The sequence below is a fragment of the Protopterus annectens genome, chromosome 2.part2 (assembly GCF_019279795.1).
Source record: "Protopterus annectens isolate FY-2018-M chromosome 2.part2, PAN1.0, whole genome shotgun sequence".
In the NCBI taxonomy this organism is placed as follows: Eukaryota; Metazoa; Chordata; order Ceratodontiformes; family Protopteridae; genus Protopterus; species Protopterus annectens.
In genome coordinates, this window is record NC_056730.1 from 396,194,151 (window position 1) to 396,215,474 (window position 21,324).

The window sequence follows — 21,324 nt, forward strand, 5'->3', positions numbered from 1 at the left end:
GGCCTAAACAGATGACAGTAAGAATGGAAATCTCAGTGTGGTATTTGCTTTCCACAGGCAAGACAATGGTTAACTTTTTCTGACATTGGTTAGAGCAAGAAAAAAGTATCCCCAACGGGGTACTTAGCTTTAGAAGACTTCAACTTCAATTTCGGAAACGAAAACTCAGGTGGCGGCCGACCGGCACTCATGCGAACTGCTTCTGTTTCGTGCTCCTCGGCAAGAAAGACTGATGTAATGGTGTCAGCTGCCTGTTTTTACACCACTGACGACCTGACGTCGGTCCTGGAGCGACAGCAATTGACACAGAAATACTAAGTCTCTGGTATTCGGGCCGACTGAGGGCTATCCCTGGCAGGATAACCCAAGTGTGATGACTGCAACAGTGAAACACGGAGAACATCTGGAATGCTCATAATGGGACAGACAGAACAGGATAAGAGGACTGCCTGAGTCCACATGGGTGGCACAACAGGAATAAAGGAGAGGCAGTGGCTTCATTGTAACCAAGACATGGCTCAGCAATAGAGAGTCACAATATAACAACAGTGGTCAACATACAACTCAGGTAGACTTCCTACTAGAAAGAAAAAGTACACTGGGGTAGCATCAGTAATGGTAAAATCATCTTGAGTGAAAACAAGATGACCCACAGCATAAACTACTGGTTGCAACAATCAGCTGCATGAAGTGGTCAGAGATGGTTTTAAGGTCAACAGAGAGTAGCTTGAAGACTTGAAAGCATACTGGAGAGAAAGCACAAGTGCCCAAGGAATTAATCTAGGCACTAGCGCTTCAGAAGGAAGAAGAAACAGGTGGAACTGAAGAAGAAGAATAGCACCTGAAAACAGCATATGTGAGGACGACAGAACAGATATTCAGCCAAGCCAGGTACAGAAATGAGACACAAAATGAAAGTTGGTGGTGGAATGCAGAAGCAAGGAAGTAATCAAACAGAGGAGGAGTACAGGTTAAAGTTGGAGATAGAAAGCACAGATCAGGCTAAGAAGGAATACCAGCTGGCTAGCAAAGAAGTTGAGAAGAGTTGCTGTATCAAAGAACAAGTCAACACATGTTCATAGGTAGGTACTAGGCTATCAGCCCTGGGGCCTATACAAGCCCAGCCAAAAAGGTACCCTGGCTTTTGCCACTCAAGAAAATTATTTCCATGTGCCACTGAAGAGCAGAGCCACAGAGGTGATCCCCGGGGTGAATTTCCTATTTCCCATCCAATCATCAAGATTTTTCTTGAAGAGTGCTAATGAGGAGTTTTGTTTGATATAGATAGGTAGTTTATTCCAGAGTACTGGAAGTCTCTTGGACAGGAATCTATCATTCCAGCATGTTCTGTTTATTCTGGTGACAAGGTTTAGGTCCCTAGAGCATGTAGCTCGGAGGGATTGGGATTTCTTTAAGTGGAGCATGTCCAACAGCTCTGGGTTTGACATAGCTTTGTATGTTAGGCACAGATCACCTCTGAGTAGGCTATATGTGACGGAGTAAAGCTGGAGTTTTTTGAGATGGTCTGCGTAGGGCATCTATTTGAGGCCGGTAATCCTCTTTGTGAGGTATTTCTGCTGCCTTTCCAGTTATTGTAGATGTCTTGTGAGGTACATACCAAAAGGGGTGTTGTACTCTATAATGGGTCTAATGAGTGATGAGTAGAGCGGAACAATGACCTCTTTTTTTCTGGATGAGAAACCTTTTGTGATGAGGTGTGCCACGTAGAAGGATTTCCTGACTACTGTGGCGATGTGATTATCAAAGGAGAGACTACTGTCCACCTGTGTCCCAAGGTCTCTTATCACACTTTTGATGTTAAGTATACTACCACCTATGTTGTAGTTCATGGGTACACAGATTTTACCAAAGGGGATGACAATGCACTTTTTGGCATTGACCTTGAGGCCATGGCTTTGACACCAGGCATCTGTCTCAGTAAGGCCCTTTTGTAGGATGTCCACATTGTTAGGAGTTTCGATTATGACTCCTAGTTTGCAGTCATCTGTGAACTTTGTTAGCCAAAGACTTTCTGTGTTAGCCTGTACTTCAGAGAAGTAGATACCAACCAGGAGAGGACCCAGGACTGAACCCTGTGGTACTCCACTTGTCACTGGTCTGAATTCGGATTTGGAGTTTGCTACGTTCACTGTGTGGGTTCTATCAGTGAGCCAAGTTGGCAACCCATCTTGTGACATAGGGATTTATACCTAGTTTATTGAGTTTATTTATAATTCCAGAGTAGGGGATGGTGTCGAAAGCCTTGGAAAGATCTAGATACGCTGTGTGAACCACCTTACCCTTGTCTACGGCTTTGGTGACTGTTTCAAAGACGTCTATCAGGTTTAGGAGACATGATCTGCCTTTTACAAACCCGAACTGGGTGGGGTCCAGAGTTTGGAGATTACCAATGTCTTTGTTTATAAGTTCCATGATGATATATGGCCTTGCATACCAGGCTCGTCAGGCTAATGGGGCGGTAGTTCCCGGGGTCCGTGGTGGCTCCCGCCTTGTCGAGTGGGATAACTGTCGCTGTGCGCCATTCAGCAGGCACAAAGCCTGAGGTGAGGCTATGATTGGACATGATACTTAGGTTGGGTGCCAGTTTGTTCTGTAGTTCGTGTAGAACGCAGCCTGGGATGTTGTCTGGTCACATGGATTCTGTGTTCTTGGCTTTGGAGAGTGTGGTTTTTACCTGTGCAGCCGTGATTACAGGAACTTTGCATTCTTCCGGTATAGAGATGGGCTCTTTAGGGGGTGAGAGGGGGATAAAGTTAGCACTGAACCTATCTGCCATGTTGTTGGCAATATCAGTTGGGTCTGTATATTTAGTGTCATTGTGCTGTAACTCAGAGCAGATCTGAGTATTGCCATTAAGATTCTTGACATAGCTACAAAATGCTTTGTGGTTGTCTTTAGAATCAGTGGCAATTTTGTTTTCGTAACTAGCTTTGGACGATTTTATCAGGGATTGCAGCTTCTTACTGAGGCTGACCAGGGAGCTCCTCCACTCATGGGATTTTGCTCTCTTTTGCAACAGTTTCTTCCTTCTGTTGTACAGTTTGTTTATGGCAGGGGACCACCAGACTGGCTTCCTTTTTTTGGAGGATAGCATCTTGGTTCTGTTTGAGATAGCACGATCCATGCACTCATGTAAGTGCTTATAAAGTGCAACTGTGTAGGATTCAGTAGTCGTAACTGTATTGTCAATCTGCATGGGTGTCATGAAGTTCATCACTTCTGTCTTAAGAAGCATGAAGTTGGCTTTGGGGAAATTTTTTTACCATGGTTTCCTTAATGAGGGGTGGGGGCAGGATGTGGATATCTAGGGTAATTAGCTTATGGTCAGATCGGACCAATGAGGGGTTGACTTCAGGTGTGGAACACCTGTCACTCATGTTGGTAATGACTAGATCTAGGATACTGTTGCCCCTGGAGGGGGTGTGGATAAGTTGATCCAGGGCAGTGGAGTTTATGAATTCCAGAAGGCACTGAGTGAAGGAGTTGGTACATGAGTAGTTTTGCTAGTTAATGGTGGGGTAGTTGAAATCGACCATTATTAGGGTGTTTGGTTGAACCCTAATATTTTCCAGTACATCAAGAAAAGAGGAGTGGGAATCCTGGGGCATGGTGGGTGATCTGTAGCAAGCTACAATTTGGATTGCAGTTTTGCCCAGAGTAAGTTGCACTTGGATAACCTCGGCTGCATTATGCTGAGCAACTAGCCTGGAGGTGTGGATATCCTTAATGAATATGGACACACCTCCTCCTTTGGTGTTCCGGTCAAGGTTACATGGCCGAAAAGTGTGGTATGAGTTATAGCCTGGTAGTGCAGGGGTGCTCTCTGGAGCCTTGAACCAGGTCTCAGTCACTGCACAGATATCAATGTTCTCCATTTTAAGGAATGGCTAGAGTGAGTGCATTTTGAGATTTAGACTTCTAGCATTGAGTAGCATCACCCTCAGTTTTTGCTTGACTGTTCCTGTTACGGTGGTGAATTTGTCATTTGAACCTTGCCTACAAAAGGCACTATAGGAGCGGCAAGAACCAGACAGAGGCACTCTGCAAGCTTCTGGAAAGTGACTCAGTAGATGGAACAAAGAAACTCTTATCAGGTTGCAAATCCAAGACAGAAAGATAAAGAAGACAGTCAGACACCCTTCATAAGGGATGCTAGCAACAACCTCCTCACCAGTTCACAGGACACCAAAGGCAGATGGAAGAAGTAAATTCCAACAGCTTCTGAATAAAGGAGACCTCAAAGAAGCTGTACTGCCTCAGACACAGCCTACAAGGAAAGAAAAGGAGGAGCTCAACCTAGAAGAAGTAAGAACAACACTAAGGAAAATGAAGTCAGGAAAGCCAGCAAGCTCAAATGAGGTGACAGCATAAATGATAAAGATGTTGGGTGAGATAAGGGAGAAATGCCTCCTAAGGGTTCTCATAGCAGCATGGACAGCAAGGTGCACTCTAGATGACTGGAGAATAATCATACTATTGCCAGTGTTCAAGAACAAAGAGGACATCGACAACTGTGGGCCGTACTGAGGTATCAATCTCCTGTCGCACCACATGGAAGTTCTAGAGAGGGTGATTGGTAAATGAATCCGCAGACTAGTACAAAGCAAGTCGGCAGACAAGCAGTTTGGATTCAGTTCAGGATGTAGCATAACTGACCCGATGTCTGCAGTGAGAGAGACAGTTGAGAAGAAGCTAGAGGTAAGGGAAGAGTCTAACTGGGCATTCCTAGACTTGGAGGAAGCAAATGATAAGGTCCCAAGAAAGCTGATTTGGGCAGTCCTGCTGTGATATGAAGTCCTAGAAATATTGGCAGAATTAGTGCAAGCTATGTGCAAGGACCGAATGATTCAAGTACGAACAGTGATTGGTCTCACAGAGCAGTTCCCAGTGAAAGTGGGTGCGCATCAGGGTTCAGCTCTGATCCCAAAGCTGTTGTTACTTGTGATGGATCACATTAGCAAACAGGTTGGGGAGACAGGTCAACAAAGTTGCTGTATGCAGACAATATGACATTACAGGCAGACTCTCAGCAAGAACTTTAGCAAAGAATACGGGAATGGAATGCAAAACTGAAGGTACACGGGATGAAACTGAGTACAGACAAGACAGTTGTAATGGTAGCAAATGAGAAAAAATAGATGAAGCTGAGAATTGAGATAGAACAGAAAACAGTTGGACAGGTTAACAGCTTCAAGTCGGTGGTGCAGCGGTTAGCGTTGCCACCTCACAGCAAGACGTTCTCCGGTTCGATCCTCGGCTGGGGTGCCTTCTGTGCGGAGTCTGCATGTCCTCCCTGTGATCGTGTGGGTTTCCTCCGGGTGCTCTGGTTTCCTCCCACATCCCAAAAAGACATGCTGTAGGTGGATTGGACAGTCTAAATTGGCCCTAGGTGCGAGTGCATGCATGTATGTGCCTTCTTTGGAAGGTTGGGGGTCGGGCTGGCAACTCAACACTGTAAAAACTCCACTGCCAATCATGAGCGGACAGGTGATCCGCTGTGGCGACCCCTAACCGGGAAAAGCCGAAAGATGAAGAAGATCTAGGAGGGATGGTTGAGGAGAAATCTGAATGAGGTCAAAGCTACAATCAGAGCAGCTACAGCCAACTAGCAAGGAATGTCAGGGGTAGTTCATGAAGGAAGAATATCAAAGAAGCTGAAAAATAAGGTGTACAAAACAGTGATGCAACTAATATTACTGCATTGTACAGAAATTTGGGCAGTAAAGGCACAGATGTTGAGGAATAGTAGAAAAGTAGAGGTGATTGAAATGAAGTGCCTGAGACAGGTGATAGGATGCACAATGTTGGACAGGTTAAGATATGAGGACATCACAGCAGATACCAAAGTAGCTCCAATTGCAGAGAAGGTCAAAGAGAACAGATTACGGTCATTCAGGCACATGTGCAGAAAAGCAGAAGATAATCTGGTGAAGGTTTGGGACAGACAGGAAGAATGCAAGAGGAAATAAGTGAGCCCAGAGTAAAAAGGTGGATTGACAGTGTGAGAGAAGACCTGTGACAGTCAGGCATAACTGTTGAACAAGGTAGAAGAGTGGCATCAAAATGAGAGAGACGATGACAGTTGACATGACACTCTGACTGCATGTAGAAAATGGGAAAAGGGGGTTGAGGATATGATGTTGCCCTCCTAGACCAACTGGATCACCAGTATTCAAATTAAATGTGACCCAGACCCAAAAGCCTTAGCAAGTCTTAAGTGACATCAATCCACTGCATCAAATGTTTTGGTCTAACACAAAGGCAAAGCAGGGATCCTTCACCTTTACCCGCACCATGCATTGCCTTTGACAACATCACAATACAATTAAAATGCATTTCCTTTTAACAAAGCCTGTTCATGCTGTACTTCTTGGTCTTGGGAGAGTATTTTCCACTCTTACTGTGATGGACTCTTGTGGCATCTTAAGACTGACATTTACCAAAGATAATGAAGAATAATTCAGGGGTCTGTTGGGAGTCTTTACTTAGCTGGCTTCAGCAGCACTATTATAACTGCATTTGTAAAATTTTTGGGATCATACTCAAAAATACAACAATACACAGGCTAAAAGGGGGGGGGGGTGAATGACTTACCAAAAATGACAGAAAACCCACATGGGGTCAGAACTTTACATGAAATGATGGGATCAGTTATGTTACCTATTTTCTCAAAATCAAGGGACAGTCCCTATGCAGTCTGATCTACTTGAGTGACATGCCTTTGCACCATCCGATGGCACTAATTGTTGGCAATACAAGCTGTTAATAGCAAATTATTTAGCCATACATAAATCAGTGAAGAACTGCTTGAACACTGACCTAATTCATGCTTAATCGTTACGTGTCCACTGCATTAATCATCCTCTTATACTGAAATAGTCACATGACGTGTTTAAAAAGTGCTCTGCTTTGAGTCCTGAACCCCTAAACCTGAGTATGTTAAGTATCAGTGCTCTCTCTTTAGTTCCAGCTCTGTGATCTAGAAGGATAAAGCCCTAACTATGCCTCAGGTGGCCTGTGCTTGATCAGCAGACCAGGTAATGGATAAAATGGCCAGGGAGAGACCACTGCATGCTGGCTGTCTGAGGGAAGAGGGAGTGGGTAAACATGTTTGGGCTACATACTCCATGTCAGAATAGTTAGTAATGACCGTAGATTATACAAAGGTGCTTGGTGGAACACAGTTGGGGCCTTTGAGGAGGACATCACTCACAGAAATGGGCAACACCTCTCAATACAGCCCATTGCACTTACTCCCTTTTATGTTATCAGGAGTATGCATGTAAACAGTGGGACAGAAGAGAAAATCTCTCTGATTACTCCCTAGTTTTGTGATGCTAATTACATTAAAGGTGAGGCCATTACAACTGTACCAGTTGTGTATTTTTGTAGATTAATTTGGAGAACTTCAGCATCTTTTGCTCTAGTAATTGCTACCTTATGTTTTTAGTCAGTAGCATAAGTAGTCATCCATTACATTTATCTCACGTTTTTAGGTGAGAAAGAATAAAAAGTCTTTCGGCTTTTCCCGATTAGGGGTTGCACCAGCAGAACTCCGGTCCGATAATGACTGGCAGTGTATTTTTACGGTGGCAAGTTGCCAGCCCGATGTCCAACCTTCAAAGAAGGCACACCCATTCACACGCACACCTACCTGCATGTCTTTAGACAGCACTTGACCATGGGGAGGACATGCAGACTCCACACAGAAGGCGCTCCAGTCGAGAATCGAACTAGAGAACCTCTTGCTGTGAGGTGACAACGCTAACTGATGCACCACTTAGGTGAGAAGAATAGTGCATTTAAAAAAAAACTCTCTAGTACAGAACCCTATGGGACACCACTGGCAATCCCATCAGGACAGAAAGGTATTTCACCGACCTACATTTCTTGTGTCCTGTTACTTAAACAGTGGTTTACATACTGAAATTCATATGAACTGACATTTAGTGCTTTTAATTGGTCGATTTTATCCCTACGTGGAATAGTGTTGAATGCCATAACAAGGTCAAAATAAACAGTATACATTGTCTGACTTTCATCAACAGTTGGATTTACTTCTTCAAAGAATGCTACAACATTGAGCAGGCTAGGCAAAACCTTCCCCTGAAAAATTCTTAACTAAAAGCAGCAGCTCTGCTGTATGCTTTTGGATAAGCTCCATTATGACTTCACATAGGACACCAGGTAGGCCGATGGGTCCAAAACTATATAGGTTGGATATGACCACCCCATTTCTGAAATGGTACAAACACAACTTGCCAAGGCACAGAAATGTTCAGATACTTTTTGTTTAACATGAGTGAAAGGTGTTTAGTTAAGCTTTGCTCATTCTATGTAGGAAACCACCAGGTACGTTACCTGAGCCCATGGAATTAGTTTTTAATTTAGCAGTTATCATGACTGTAGTTATATAAGGAACGTCTCCCTTTATTTCTACAACATCCCCAGACACTCCTTACTTACTGTTAAATCTGCACAAAAGTTCTCTGCAACTACATTCGCTATGCCTTGTGCCTGGGTAATCACTTCATTGTTTATCAATAATGTTGCTTTCAAAATTTTCCCTTTCAAGTTTCTGATGATATTAGACAATAATACCTTATTACTGTTATCAAACTTTGAGGAGAAAAGGAGTTCAAAGTTAGATATGTAAAATCAGTTAAATATTCTAGATTAAACATTGTACAGAAACTACTTTGTTTACATATCTATGTAGAGAACTGATACACAGGGACCCATTTCAGCATGGGAGCACTGCCTGGTTAAGAGACGTGCTCAGTCATACAGTACAGAGACGTTTGGTGAGACTCAAACCCTGGACAACAGGATGAAACTCTAGCAGCTCATTCCCTTAGTCCTTAGCACTAACTGCCACACTTGTTCTGCAATTAGAGTAACTTTGAAAAGATTAGTACTACAGTTTTGTTTTTCTACTGCATGTCTTGTTAAATTTGTGTTTCAAATATATGAATTTTCCTGTACGTTTCTGTCTTATTTGTACACGTTCACGATTGCAGAAGTTAATAATACTGCAGAACTTGCTTATAGTTTCCTGACTAGCTCACTGAGAATGGTATCTTAAGTATATCATTTAATGCATCACAGCTTCCATTGGTGATATCTAGGAAGGATTAATTGTGACAGAATTTGAGTTTACTTGTCAGCTACAGATGGCAATATGAAATCTGTGTTAATTACAGAGGACATAAACCAAGGGTTGGGAGCAGACAGATCTTAGATTTTTCATCATGATATCTAAAATCCAGTACTATTCTCTATGTGGATTTCTTATCATTTGTTCCAGACTGTTTTGATTAAAAATTAATACTTGTGCACATTACTTGACATTAAGTAGTTTGCTCAATTAGAGTTTGTGTAGTTAAAATTCCCCCATAAAGATTGCATTTCTTTTATTTTTACATCCAGGATTTTAGTCAGAAAATATTCATGTTTTATAAAGGACACAGTGTTTGGAAGCTTCCTATAATATTGTTCTCATTACCACTGAAATTAATTCCTGTATGAGGAATAACAGACCCAGTGATTAAACAAAAATATACTGTTATCCAACACACACAAACTTTATTTCCTTTAAATGTCTTCTTTAAGTATTCCATCTCAGAGTTTTGTGATACAGTATCTACATTCTTTGAGTCAGTCACAACCAAATTCAAAATACAGCTTTTTGGGCCAAATAGCCATTTAACTTTATCTTATATAAGGCATCTAAATTACTTTTTATACCTGGTTAAAAAAGACAACACTGATAATCTTGTTATGGGAAGCAGTATATGAAAAACTTTTAAAGATGTACTCAGTTCTTCTCCTCTTTTTTTTTTTTTATTTGGTGAGTGATCTGATGCTTCTCAAACATTATATATATCTATATATATATATATATATATATATATATATATATATATATATTACACACACATTTTATATATATATATATATATATATATATATATATATATATATATATATATATATATATATATATATATATATATCGATATATATATGGATATCTGAGATATTTTAGTTTAACCAATCGACCAGCATATATTTTTGAAAGGTAAAGGGAAACCACAGGACTCCTAGGAAAACCCATGAAGACAAGGGGAGAACTTCACACACAGTGACCAAAAGTCAAGAAGGAACCCCAAACCTCAGAGCCTTGAGACACAAATCTTAAGACAAAGTTGCCATGCTGCTCAAAACTAACCATTACCTAAAATGAAAATGTCATACTAACGTCTAAAAAGAAGTTATGTTCTTACCATAACGTTCCATCTGAGTAGTAGATTTCATTCTTCTGCACATATGGGTATACAGATCCGATTCTGATCCGAGCCGGCAAAACTTTTCAAGCATCAGCTCAGAGCTCCTCCCTCACCTATATTACAACACTTCCTCCTATCTAGCCCCAGATCGAGTTTGCTGACACTAAATGGCAACATAACCACAATCCTAAACATGAAAAACCTGAAGAGTGAGGGGGATGGAGGGAGGGAAGGTGCAGAAGAATGAAGTCTACTACTCAGATGGAATGGTATGGTAAGAACAGAAGTTCTTTATCTGAAGTAGTTGACTTCATTCATTCTGCACATATGGGACAGAGTCCCCAGCTACTAGTATTCCTGGGAGGCCACTATGGAAGGATATTTCTGAGCACCACAGAGCCAAAGGATGCTCTCCCTCTAGAAATAAGATCCAATTTATAATGAGAGATGAATGTGTGCAAATTGGCCCAAGTCGCTGCCGCACAGATATCATCTAAGGGAACTCTTGACCAGAAAGCTGCAGAAGTGGCCATTGCTCTAGTGGAATGAGCCTTCAATACACCAGGAGGAGATAAACCTTTGTCCTTACAAACCTGTGCAATACAAAGAGTGATCCACCTTGTTAAGGGCACTTTCGAAACTGCTTTGCCCAAAAATGGCTTAGAAAAAGAGACAAACAATTGATCCGACTTCCGGAAGGGTTTAGTCCTATGGAGGTCAAAACGAAGCTGTCAATGGACATCGAATAAATGAAGCTTACGTTCACCTCTATTTTGGAAATTTGGGAAGAAGACTGGCAAATTTATAGACCGATTAATATTGGCTGCTGAAGACACTTTGGGAAGAAAGGAAGGATTCGTACACAGCGAAACCCTATCCTTGTGGAAAACCAAATAGGGGAGCAAGGAGGATAAGGCCTGCAACTCTGAAACTCTCTTGGCTGAAGTGATGGCGACCAAGAAGGCTGTCTTCCACGACAAAAACTTCATCGGAAATGATCCGGCTGGCTCAAAAGGGGGAGAGGTCAAAGCCTGAAGGACTAAAGTCAGTTCCCAGGGGGGCACTGTTTCTTTAACTGGAGGTCGCAATAAAAAAGTGCCCTTCCGGAAAGCTTTACACAATTTGGCAGAAGCCAGAGCAACCTTATTTTCACCCACATGAAAATTAGAGATGGCAGCCAGCTGAACCTTGATGGTGGAAGCACTTGCGCCTGATAGAAAAAGATCGGCCAGAAAATCCAGTATGACCAGGACGGGGGGCTGTAAACGGATTCAGATTGCACTGAGAGGCCCAAACACAAAAACGTCTCCACTTGCTATTGTAGAGTTTCCTAGTGGAGGCTTTAAGAGAAGCTACCAGAATATTCTTAACAGGGGACGAAAGTCCGGGAGTCTTGATGATCATGGGAACTGGAGCAGCCACGCCGTCAGCTTGAGACTGTCCAGGTTGAGCAGGGGCAAGCCCGACGGGTGAGAAATCAGATCCGGGCATGGATCTAGAGTCCATGGAGGAGCCAACATGTGAGACCATAGGAAGGGAAACCACACTTGACGCGGCCAGAAGGGAGCTATGAGAATGAGTTTGCACTGCAGCCAGCAAGATCTCTGAAGGAACTTCGGAATAAGAGGTAATGGGGGATAAGCATACAGTAGCCCGGGAGGCCAAGCATGGACCAGAGTGTCCCTGGGGACATCCCCCAGAGGAGGGATCAGAGCGAAGAAGTTGCTGCACTTTGCTTCATGTTGGAAGGAGATGCAAAGAGATCGCAGCAAGGTTGACCCCAAACACGGAAGATCTTCTCCGCCACTGAATGTTTCAGAGACCACTCATAAGGCAGAAGGATTGCCCTGAGACTGTCCGCTAGAATGTTGGAGCGTCCCGGGATATACGTTGCTATGAGAAACCGGCTGGTGGATATGGCCCACTCCCAAACCCTCATGGCCTCGCGACAAAGGGGGTAGGATCGGGTCCCTCCCTGTTTGTTTACATACCAGACTACAGACATGTTGGCTGACTGAATGGCTACCGCCCCCAGAAGGCTCTTAACGCTAAAAGCACTGCCCTCATCTCTAGGACACTGATGTGTAAGCTTGGTCTCTGGAGGGGACCACGTGCCTTGGACTGTTCTTCCCAGGAAGTGCCCCCCCACCCGAGCTGGGAAGTGTCCGTGGTCACCGTGGCTTGAGCCAGAGAGGCTAGAAAGCTGCACCCCTCGAAAATGTCCGCTGAATGAAGCCACCACTGGAGTGACGTTCTGCATGTCCGATTGATTCGGATGTGGAAATTCATCGGAAGGTCTAAGCCAGGACCACTGAACTGCTAGATTCCACTGAAGGACTCTCATGTGAAGACATGCAAGAGGGAGGATAGAGATTGTGGCTGCTATCGAACCCAGGGCCCTGAGAACATCGGCTGACCAAAAACCTTACCAACTAGCTAGGAGCTCAGAGACCACGATGCTGACTCAGAGCAGCAAACGAGATCTGGGGCTAGATAGGAGGAAGTGATGTAATATAGGTAAGAGAGGAGCTTATAGCTCGGAGCTGATGCTTGAAAAGTTTTGCCGGCTCGGATCCGAATCGGATATGTATACCCATATGTACAGAATGAATGAAGTCAACTACTTCAGATTCAATGTTTCAGCCTTGTTCAAAAAGATGTTGGCTTCTCAGTGTAGCTCTCAGCTCTTATGAACTAATTAACCTCAGTCTAAACATCCATGGTCAGCCTGTAGTGCAGTAGTCGAAACATTACAAACACAGCGACAGAAAATATTTACTAGCCCTTTAAAATTAATACAAAGCTTCTTAGCTCCATTACAGTCACAGTACAGGGAAGGACACACACACTGTACCCAGACTACTACATGAAAACACAGCATTACAATTTTGTGCTCTCCAAAATGGGATGCACTGACTCACACAGCATGTTCAGTGACAGGTTCATAGGTCAGAACTAAACTAGCTGCCCTTTTGGGACATTTTAAGCCTAGCCAGTTTTCCTTTTGTGCTCAAAATAATCTATCCCATTTGGTTACAGATTGGCCTTACCCATCCCATGGTCAATAATTAAGTATTACCCTAATGAGAATAAATGGAATCACATCACAGATAATTTGAGGGGAGCTCTACACAGCATAAAGCATTCTGGATCTGTCTATGTCCATTAGTAGTACAGGGTATAGTTCTGAGGTAAATTTCCTGTTCCCCATCTACAGATCTAAGCTGTACTTGAATGTGGAGAGAGATGAACTTTGTTTTATGTGGAGGGGCATTTGTTCCACAGCAGTAGTATCCTCTGTGAACTATACCTGTTCCTCCAAACCATTACATCAATGTGGCAAAAGAGGTTTAGATCCCTAGACCAAGCACTCCTGATGCCATTTGACTTGCTGATGTGGAGTAATTCCATTGGTAACAGGTCAGAGATGCTTTGTATGTCAGACAAACATCACCTCTCAGCAGTCTGTAAGATACAGAGTATAGTGACATGACTTTGAGTCAGTCCATTTAGGATATGTGGTTTAGGCCTTGCATTCCATTAGTAAGGTATCTCTGTGGGTGTTACAGTCATTGCATGTGTCTGTACAGGTATGTGTCGAAGGGGGCATTATATTCAATGACTGGCCTAATGAGGGTCGAGTAAAGGACGGTAATGACATCTCTAGATCTAGACCCAGTCCCTTGGTTTATAAGCTATGTAATATACAAGGGCTTTCTTATAGCAATGGGTGGCATTCTTGGGTGCATTTTTCAAGGTTTCACATTCCTCACAAACATGGAGGATGACATTAGGGAATTAAGTCTCCTATGACCCCGAGTTGGATAAGGCAGATATCAGAGAATGTGTGAAAGAATACACTGCGCAATACATTATTTCATTCAAATACTTTATGAAACATGTTTATATTAATCAGGGTCACTGAGAACCTACCTCAACAAATAAAGGGTGTAAGGCACAGAACCACTGTGGGATAAGATGCCAGCCATTTAACACTCAGGTGCACATACACGCATCTGCCCATTCAAAAAAAAAAAAAACAAACAAAAAAAAAAACACACACACACACACAATACAGACAATTTAGAGGACTGTCGGTATACCACTTGGCATGTCTATGGTACTTAGAAGGACACTGAAGACCCTGGCAAAAAAAAAACAATATTGACACAAGGGGGACACGTGCACTCCACAAAGAAAGCACATGGCTAAGAAATGAATCAGAGAAAAGTACAGTTGTGTACACTTACTATAAATGTAGATGTTCGAGTGAATTCACTATTGCAGTCATCACCTGTGGGCTATCCCTGCTGTGGTAGCCCTCGGCCGGCCCGAATACCAGAGTCAATGTTTTTGTGCACCGGCTGCTGTCACCTGTAGTCTGATGTCAGGTCGTCAGTACTACAAAGCAAGGCAGCCAACATCATTACATCAGTTTTTCTTGCCCTAGCACAAGGGAAAAGAGAGAAGTGGTCCTGGTGGCTAAGACCCACCTTGGGAAGCATGTGTCCCCCTAGGGGAAGAAGTGAAAAGGGGGATGGAAACCAAGACTGCAAGAGTGAATACACTCGAACATCTACATTTATGGCAATTGTACACAAATGTACTATGTTCTTCATGTTTCACTGTTGCAGTCATCACCTGTGGGAGGATTCCCAAAGCTGAGGTAAAGGGTGGAAGGATAGGTAGAGTCCTAGGTATGGGTCAGCAGGCCCTGCAGAATTACAGAGGCAAACCCCGCCCTAGACTTAGAAAAGAGAGGTAGGTGGTAATGCTTTGTAAAGGTATGGACACTGGTCCAGGTGTCCGCTTCCAAAATTTCCCTGGTAAGTACTCCTCTGAGCGAGGCAGTGGAAGTGGAGGTTGCCCTAGTGGAGTGGGGATAGATAGACTTAGGGATGGGTTTCCCATGTAGTCTCTAGCAAAAATAGATACACTGTGAGATCCATTTGGAAATGGTTTGTTTGGAGATGGGCTTGTCCTCTGCCCCTGGGGCAAAGCTTACCAGAAGTTGGTCAGTTTTTTTCTGAATGGCTTAGTGCAGTCCACATAGTATCCGAGTTGTCTGTGCACGTCTAGTGTGTGTAGAATTCTTTCCCCCTTGTTTTGAGGGTTGAGAATGAAGGTGGGAAGGTGTATGGCCTGGTTAAGGGTCACGTCAGATACCACCTTGGGCATAAAGGAGGGATTACTCCTCAGGGAAACTCTGTCTGCATGGAAAATTATGAGGGGCTCGACAGCCATGACAGCTTGAAGTTCTGAGACCCTTCTGGTTGAGGTGATAGCTAGCAGGAAGGCAGTCTTCCAGGAGAAATATTTCAATTCTGTTGAAGCGGCAGGTTCGAAAGGAGGTAAGGTTAGTTTTTCTACCACATAATTCAGGTCCCAGGGAGGAGTAGGAGGTCTTCTGGGAGGCCTGATATTAGAAGCCCCTCCGACGAATTGCTTAATCAAAGGGTGAGAGAAGAGGGGTGGATCTGAATCATAATGGGCAAAAATGGCCAAGGCATGGATTTTAATAGAGGAGAAGAGGAGGCCACTATTGAGCAACTCTGCTAAGTAATCCAGGATGAGAGGGATGGAAGGTTGGGAGGTATTGCCCCCTTCTGATAGTTTCCAGGAGCAGAATCTTTTCCATTTTCCTGCATATCATTTTCTTGTGCTGGGCTTTCTGGCCTCTGTGATGATGTCCAGGACATGTTTGCTTAACAGTGACTTCTTGCTAGTTTTTAGTGTATGAGCCATGCTGAAAGCTTGAGAGTCTGTAGGTCTGGGTGCAGTACCTTCCCTCTCTCCTGGGTCAGGAGGTCTGACCTTAGGGGAAGCAGCTTTGGAAGCTGTAAGGTCAGACTGCGTAGTAAGGGGCATCAATGTTGTCTTGGCCAATCTGGAGTGATGAGGATAGCCTTTGGTCTCTCCTCTCTTATTTTGATCAGAACCTTGGGAGTAAGGGGCAGAGGAGGGTATGAGTACACAAAGAGGGAGCTCCAGGGGAAGGTCAAGGCATCCACCTTCCATACTTGGAGGCGATACTCCCTGGTACAAAATTTGTGCAGCTGATGGTTGAGGAGCACGACAAAGAGGTCCACCTCTGGGGTCCCCCACTCCTGGATGATTTGCAGAAAGATTTCTATGTGGAGCTGCCACCTGTGGGGGTCCAGTAAGTTTCTGCTTAGGTGGTCTGCCAGTGTGTTGTTGATCCCTGGCAAGTACTGGGCAATCAGGTGTAGTCCCCATGGATGTGGCTGTAAGCCACAGACTCATGGTTAACCTGCACAGGGGGTACGATTTGGTGCCCCCCTGTTTGTTGATGTACCACATTACTGTGGTATTGTCTGTTTTTATAAGGAGGACATTTTGTACTGCCATCATTTCTTCCTGACTGATGTGCAAGTTTAGTTGCTAGGCATTCCAAAGCCCTTGGGTACATCTGCCTGCTAGGTAAGCACCCCAAGCTATGTCTGAGGCATCTGTGGTGATGGTCTGGACAGAAGGGTGGAGGATGAAGGGAAGACCCTTGTTCATGGCACAGGCATCTGCCCACCACAGAAATTCATCCCTTATTCAAGGAATCAGTGTGAGACTGGTCTCTAGGGACTGAGAGTGCTGACACCAAAGGTTCTTTAAGTACCACTGAAGCTTTCTCATTGTGTAGCCTGGCGAGAGGGATGAGAAGGATGCAAGATGCCATGTATCCCAGGGCTTGCAGGACCTTTCTCGCAGTGAGGTGACTTCTGGAAGCCAGCTGGGTGAAGTAGAGAGGCAGGAAGCTCTGCTTTTCAGGGGATAGGAAGGCCATTTGGGTTTCTGTGTCTAGCACAGCTCCCAGGAAAACAATTTTCCTGGTAGGGTTTTACTTTGATTTTTTTCTCATTGATGGAGAACCCTAGGGAAGTTAGGAGTTTTTTGACAAAAAGAAGATCTTGGAGCAACTTTTCTTTGCTGTTCACTTGAATGAGGCAGTCGTCCAGGTAAGGGTAAATCTGTATATTTCTCTGTATGCAGAATGCTATAGCCGGGGCCAAGCATTTGGTGACTACTCTGGGAGCAGTAGATAAGGCAAAAGGCAGTGCAGAGAACTGAAAGTGCTGATAGGCTGCTCTGAAGCTCAGGAATTTCCTGCATGATTCCCGGATGGGGATGTGGAAGTAGATGCCTAGTGTCTAGTGTCACCAGCCAGACATTGTGTTTGAGTACATTCAGGAGCTGCTGCAAGGTTAGCATTTTGAATCTGGGGACCACCAAGGAGGTGGTCAGTTTGGATAGAGCCAGGATCGGGCGCCAAGTACCCTTTTTTCTGGAAACAAGGAACAGTCTAGAGTAAAAACCTTTTCCTGTTTGATCCAGGGGGACAGGTTCTACTGCCCCCTGGGATATTAGTGTTTTTACCTGTTTTAATGCCTTTTACCACTGGTTTGGGGGGAGGTCTGGGTACCCTCTTGGAACTGGGAGCTTGTTGAAGGAGAATCTGTATCCCTGAGAAATGATTTTTAATACCCATTGGTCGTTGGTTATAGAGACCCAATTGTCCTTGAAGAGGGTGAGCCTTCCTCCTAGTGTTAGATTAGTGAAAGGAGGGCAGAGGGGGGAGGGTCATTGTGAGTGTTTACCACAGAAGCTTGGCTTAGAACTCCCTACCTTAGAGGCGGAAGTGGCCCATTGTTTGCTTCTTTGCTGGCCCTGGCTGTCCTGTCCCTGCGGGGCTTACTTTGGCCCTGTCTTCTGGGTGAAGGGAAGGCCCAGTTCTTAGAGGGAAAGTTTCTGCTAAATCTGGGCAGTTGAACATGAAAGAAATCTTTTACTGTTTGCATCGATTTTGCTTTGTCTTCCATCTTTTTAAGCACCTCTTCTGCTTTTTCCCCAAACAGGCGTTCCTTATCTAGGGGTGCATCAATAAATGTAGACTTGACATGATCAGGGAGAGGTTGTTCCTTCAGCCATGCATGTCTTTTAATAACAGATCCTGTCACTGCTGCCCTGCTAGAGGCTTCTAGGGCATCATATGCACACTGTAAAGAGTGCTTGGCCACTTGACCAGCAGAGTGACGTAATTCTGTCAGCTCTTTTGAGTTGGCACCGTCAAAAGAGGTAGCAATCTTCTGCTTTACTTGTTCCAAGGTGTGGTGTTGATATTTTAACTTATGGAACTGACAACTGAGTGCTCTGATAGCTAAGGTTGCAGAGGTGTATACTTTCTTACCCAAGCTGTCCAGAGCTCTGGAGTCTTTGTCAGAAGGAAGAGGATTCTTGGCAGAACTAGTCTTAGCTCCTTTGGGTCCCTGTGTAATGACCTCAGAGTCTGCAGCAGGGCTCCTGTACAGGTATTTGTGAGAATCTGGTACTCTGTAGTACCCATCAGGTTTAGCTGGAGCAGGAGGCAGGGCATCAGGGGCTAAGCTGGATTCAAGGAAAACATCATCTACCACTTCTAGAATAGGAGGGATGGGGCAGGTCCAGAAACTCTCCAAGTCATTTCTTTGACTGGGTAGTCCTGAGATTCCCATTGAAAATGCTCCCTGAGGGAGTGAAGGGTTTCCGCGAATGAAAGGTCCTCCGGAGGGGAGGCAGAGGGGATGGATTCTTCTGCATCTGAATCCTCAAACAGTTAAGGGCTGTTGTTCCTTTTCAAAAGCAGAATAATCAGATTCCTCAGACTCTTGGTCTGTCATAATTTCTGGAGAAGGAAGCCTTTTCCTTTTTGGGGTGAGGGCTTGAGTACCTCGGATAAGGGAGATGTGATCCTCCACCATTTTAAGCATTTGAGTTTGGGGTGTGGGAGCAGTAGCAAGATATTGGCTAGAAGCAGATTTCCTAGGTGTGGCTTGGCTTCGAGGCCTGAGAGAATCCGTCAGTCTCTAAGAAACGGTAGTCAGAAGAGAAGTCTTTTTTGTCTAGAATCGGTAGTGTGAACGGACTCCTCGGAAGCCGGTGCCTGCTTCACGGTTCTGGTCTCAACCGAGGCCAAGACAACCAAAGGCTAGGAAGACGAAGTGGATTTTTGCGGCACACCGGACTCTGAAAGGGTCTCAGTAGAGGCCTGCGTAGAAAGCGAGTTGGGCATCAGGGGCTGCAAAAGCACCTCACTGAATTCCGGAGAGTTGATGACTTACTTAGCAGTAGCATCGTTGGAAGGCTTAGCCTTGTGTAGCCTGTCTCTATCTTTACATTTATTCAGAATATCGGCATATTGTTGGTCAACGAATGCAATATTGGAATTCGAAGATGGAATACGAAAATAATTGTCTACAAAAAGAGCTCTACTGCGAATACTTCTCAGATTAATTAGGGCACAGAACCAGCAACAGGGGACATAGTGGTCTGGGCCTAAACAAGTGATGCAGTAGGAATGAAAGTCTCGGTGTGGGATCTGCTTTCCACAGGCAAGACAATTGTTACATTTTTCGGACATCAAGGTTAGAGCAAGAAAAAAGGGTCCCCAATGGGGTAATTAGCTTTAGATGTTTTCTGCTGAAGTTCGACTTCTGGTAGCGACCGACCGACACTCATGCAAACTGCTTCTTCTATGGGCTCCATGGCAAAAAAGACTGATGCAATGACATCGGCTGCCTTGGTTTATAGTACTGATGACCTGACGTCAGACTACAGGTGACAGCAGCTGGCACACAAAAACATTGTCTGGTATTCGGGCCAGCTGAGGGCTACCACAGCAGGGATAACCCACAGGGGTTGGGAGGGTGGCCTAGTGGTTAATGTGTTTGCCTTACAAACACAAGCTGCAGGGTTTGAGTCTCACAAGGGATAACTGGCTAGGCTTAAAATGGCTCACAAGGGCAGTTAACTTAGTACTAATCTATGAACCTATGACTGCAACAGTGAAACACAAAGAGCATCAAGTGTTGTGATGCAAAAAATGTTAATCAGTTGATCACCAATATTCACTGTAATATGCAAACCACATGGGTACAGTGTCAGTTTTCAACACTATACTCTCATGGAACATTTCTCTGCAGACATCTATAGTATAAAGGGTCTGCCCAGCTGAACTCTCTCTATAAAAACACATCAAAAACCAAACAAACAAATACACTATCCTTTCCTAACCAATGTTTCTTCTATAAATTTTATTTGCAAGGTCTGCCAGCACAAAATGATAAAGCCCTGACCCAGGAAAACAGAGTTCGGTCAGTGACTCAGCCACCTACTGGAGCTGGTGCAGAGAAAGGGAGGAGTGATGAGGCTTAGCTTCATATGCCTGTAGGGGGTTGTATGGTGCATGTCTGGGGTCACTCAATGGTAACAATTTTCCTGATAGAGGCTGGAGAAATCGGTCAGAGTGCCTTGTTCAGTAAAGAGGTGGGAATGCTCTGAAGGCCCATGTAATTAAAGAAGTGAGCAACAACACTTTGGTAATGCCCACTCCACATCCTCACCCAAAGCACCATACTGCTGAGCGTGCACAGGCACACTAGGACTGAAAGCAAAAACCCAGTCCACCATGACTCATGACATTTCCTGGATCCAACCCTTGCCCTGATGCAAGCAAATGAGCTGAAGGGCTGTCATCAAGAAGGCTATGAAGCAATCTGTGGGGCTGTCTATGGAGAAGGTTTGATGGTCAAGGTGAAAACCCTGCCTCCATCCCCCTCCCAAAAAAAAAAATCTGTCTATGGTGTACTTAAATGTTTAAATCTATTTCTTTATTATACTAGATATTTCTATAGCATATGAATTTACAGAAATTCTGATGGACACAAAGTCATGTTGAATGTTTCAGCTAAGCCCTTGCAGTAACAATAGGATTATCTCAGCACCCGTGACCTACATCTTGCCTATGAGCTCCATAGCACACTGATAGACAACTCTGTCCCTTGATATTGCATAGAATGATACATTTCAGAGGTGCACATAACTCCCTCCCACAAACACTTCCCCTTCTGTCTTATTTAAGATCCCTTGTGTAGTATGCACATTTTTATAGATAAACAACTTATGGTGTGCATTTCAGATTCTCTCCTTTTGACATTTCAATTTTACATTTTTTTGACTGTTTCCA

At 44.1% G+C, this 21,324-nt stretch overlaps 1 protein-coding gene across 1 annotated transcript in view; it reads right to left on the reverse strand.

Moving 5' to 3' along the window:
- LOC122795645 (leucyl and cystinyl aminopeptidase) overlaps positions 1–21,324 on the reverse strand; it is a 1,650,338-nt gene that overhangs the window by 95,486 nt on the left and 1,533,528 nt on the right. The gene's annotated exons all lie outside the window — the stretch shown is intronic.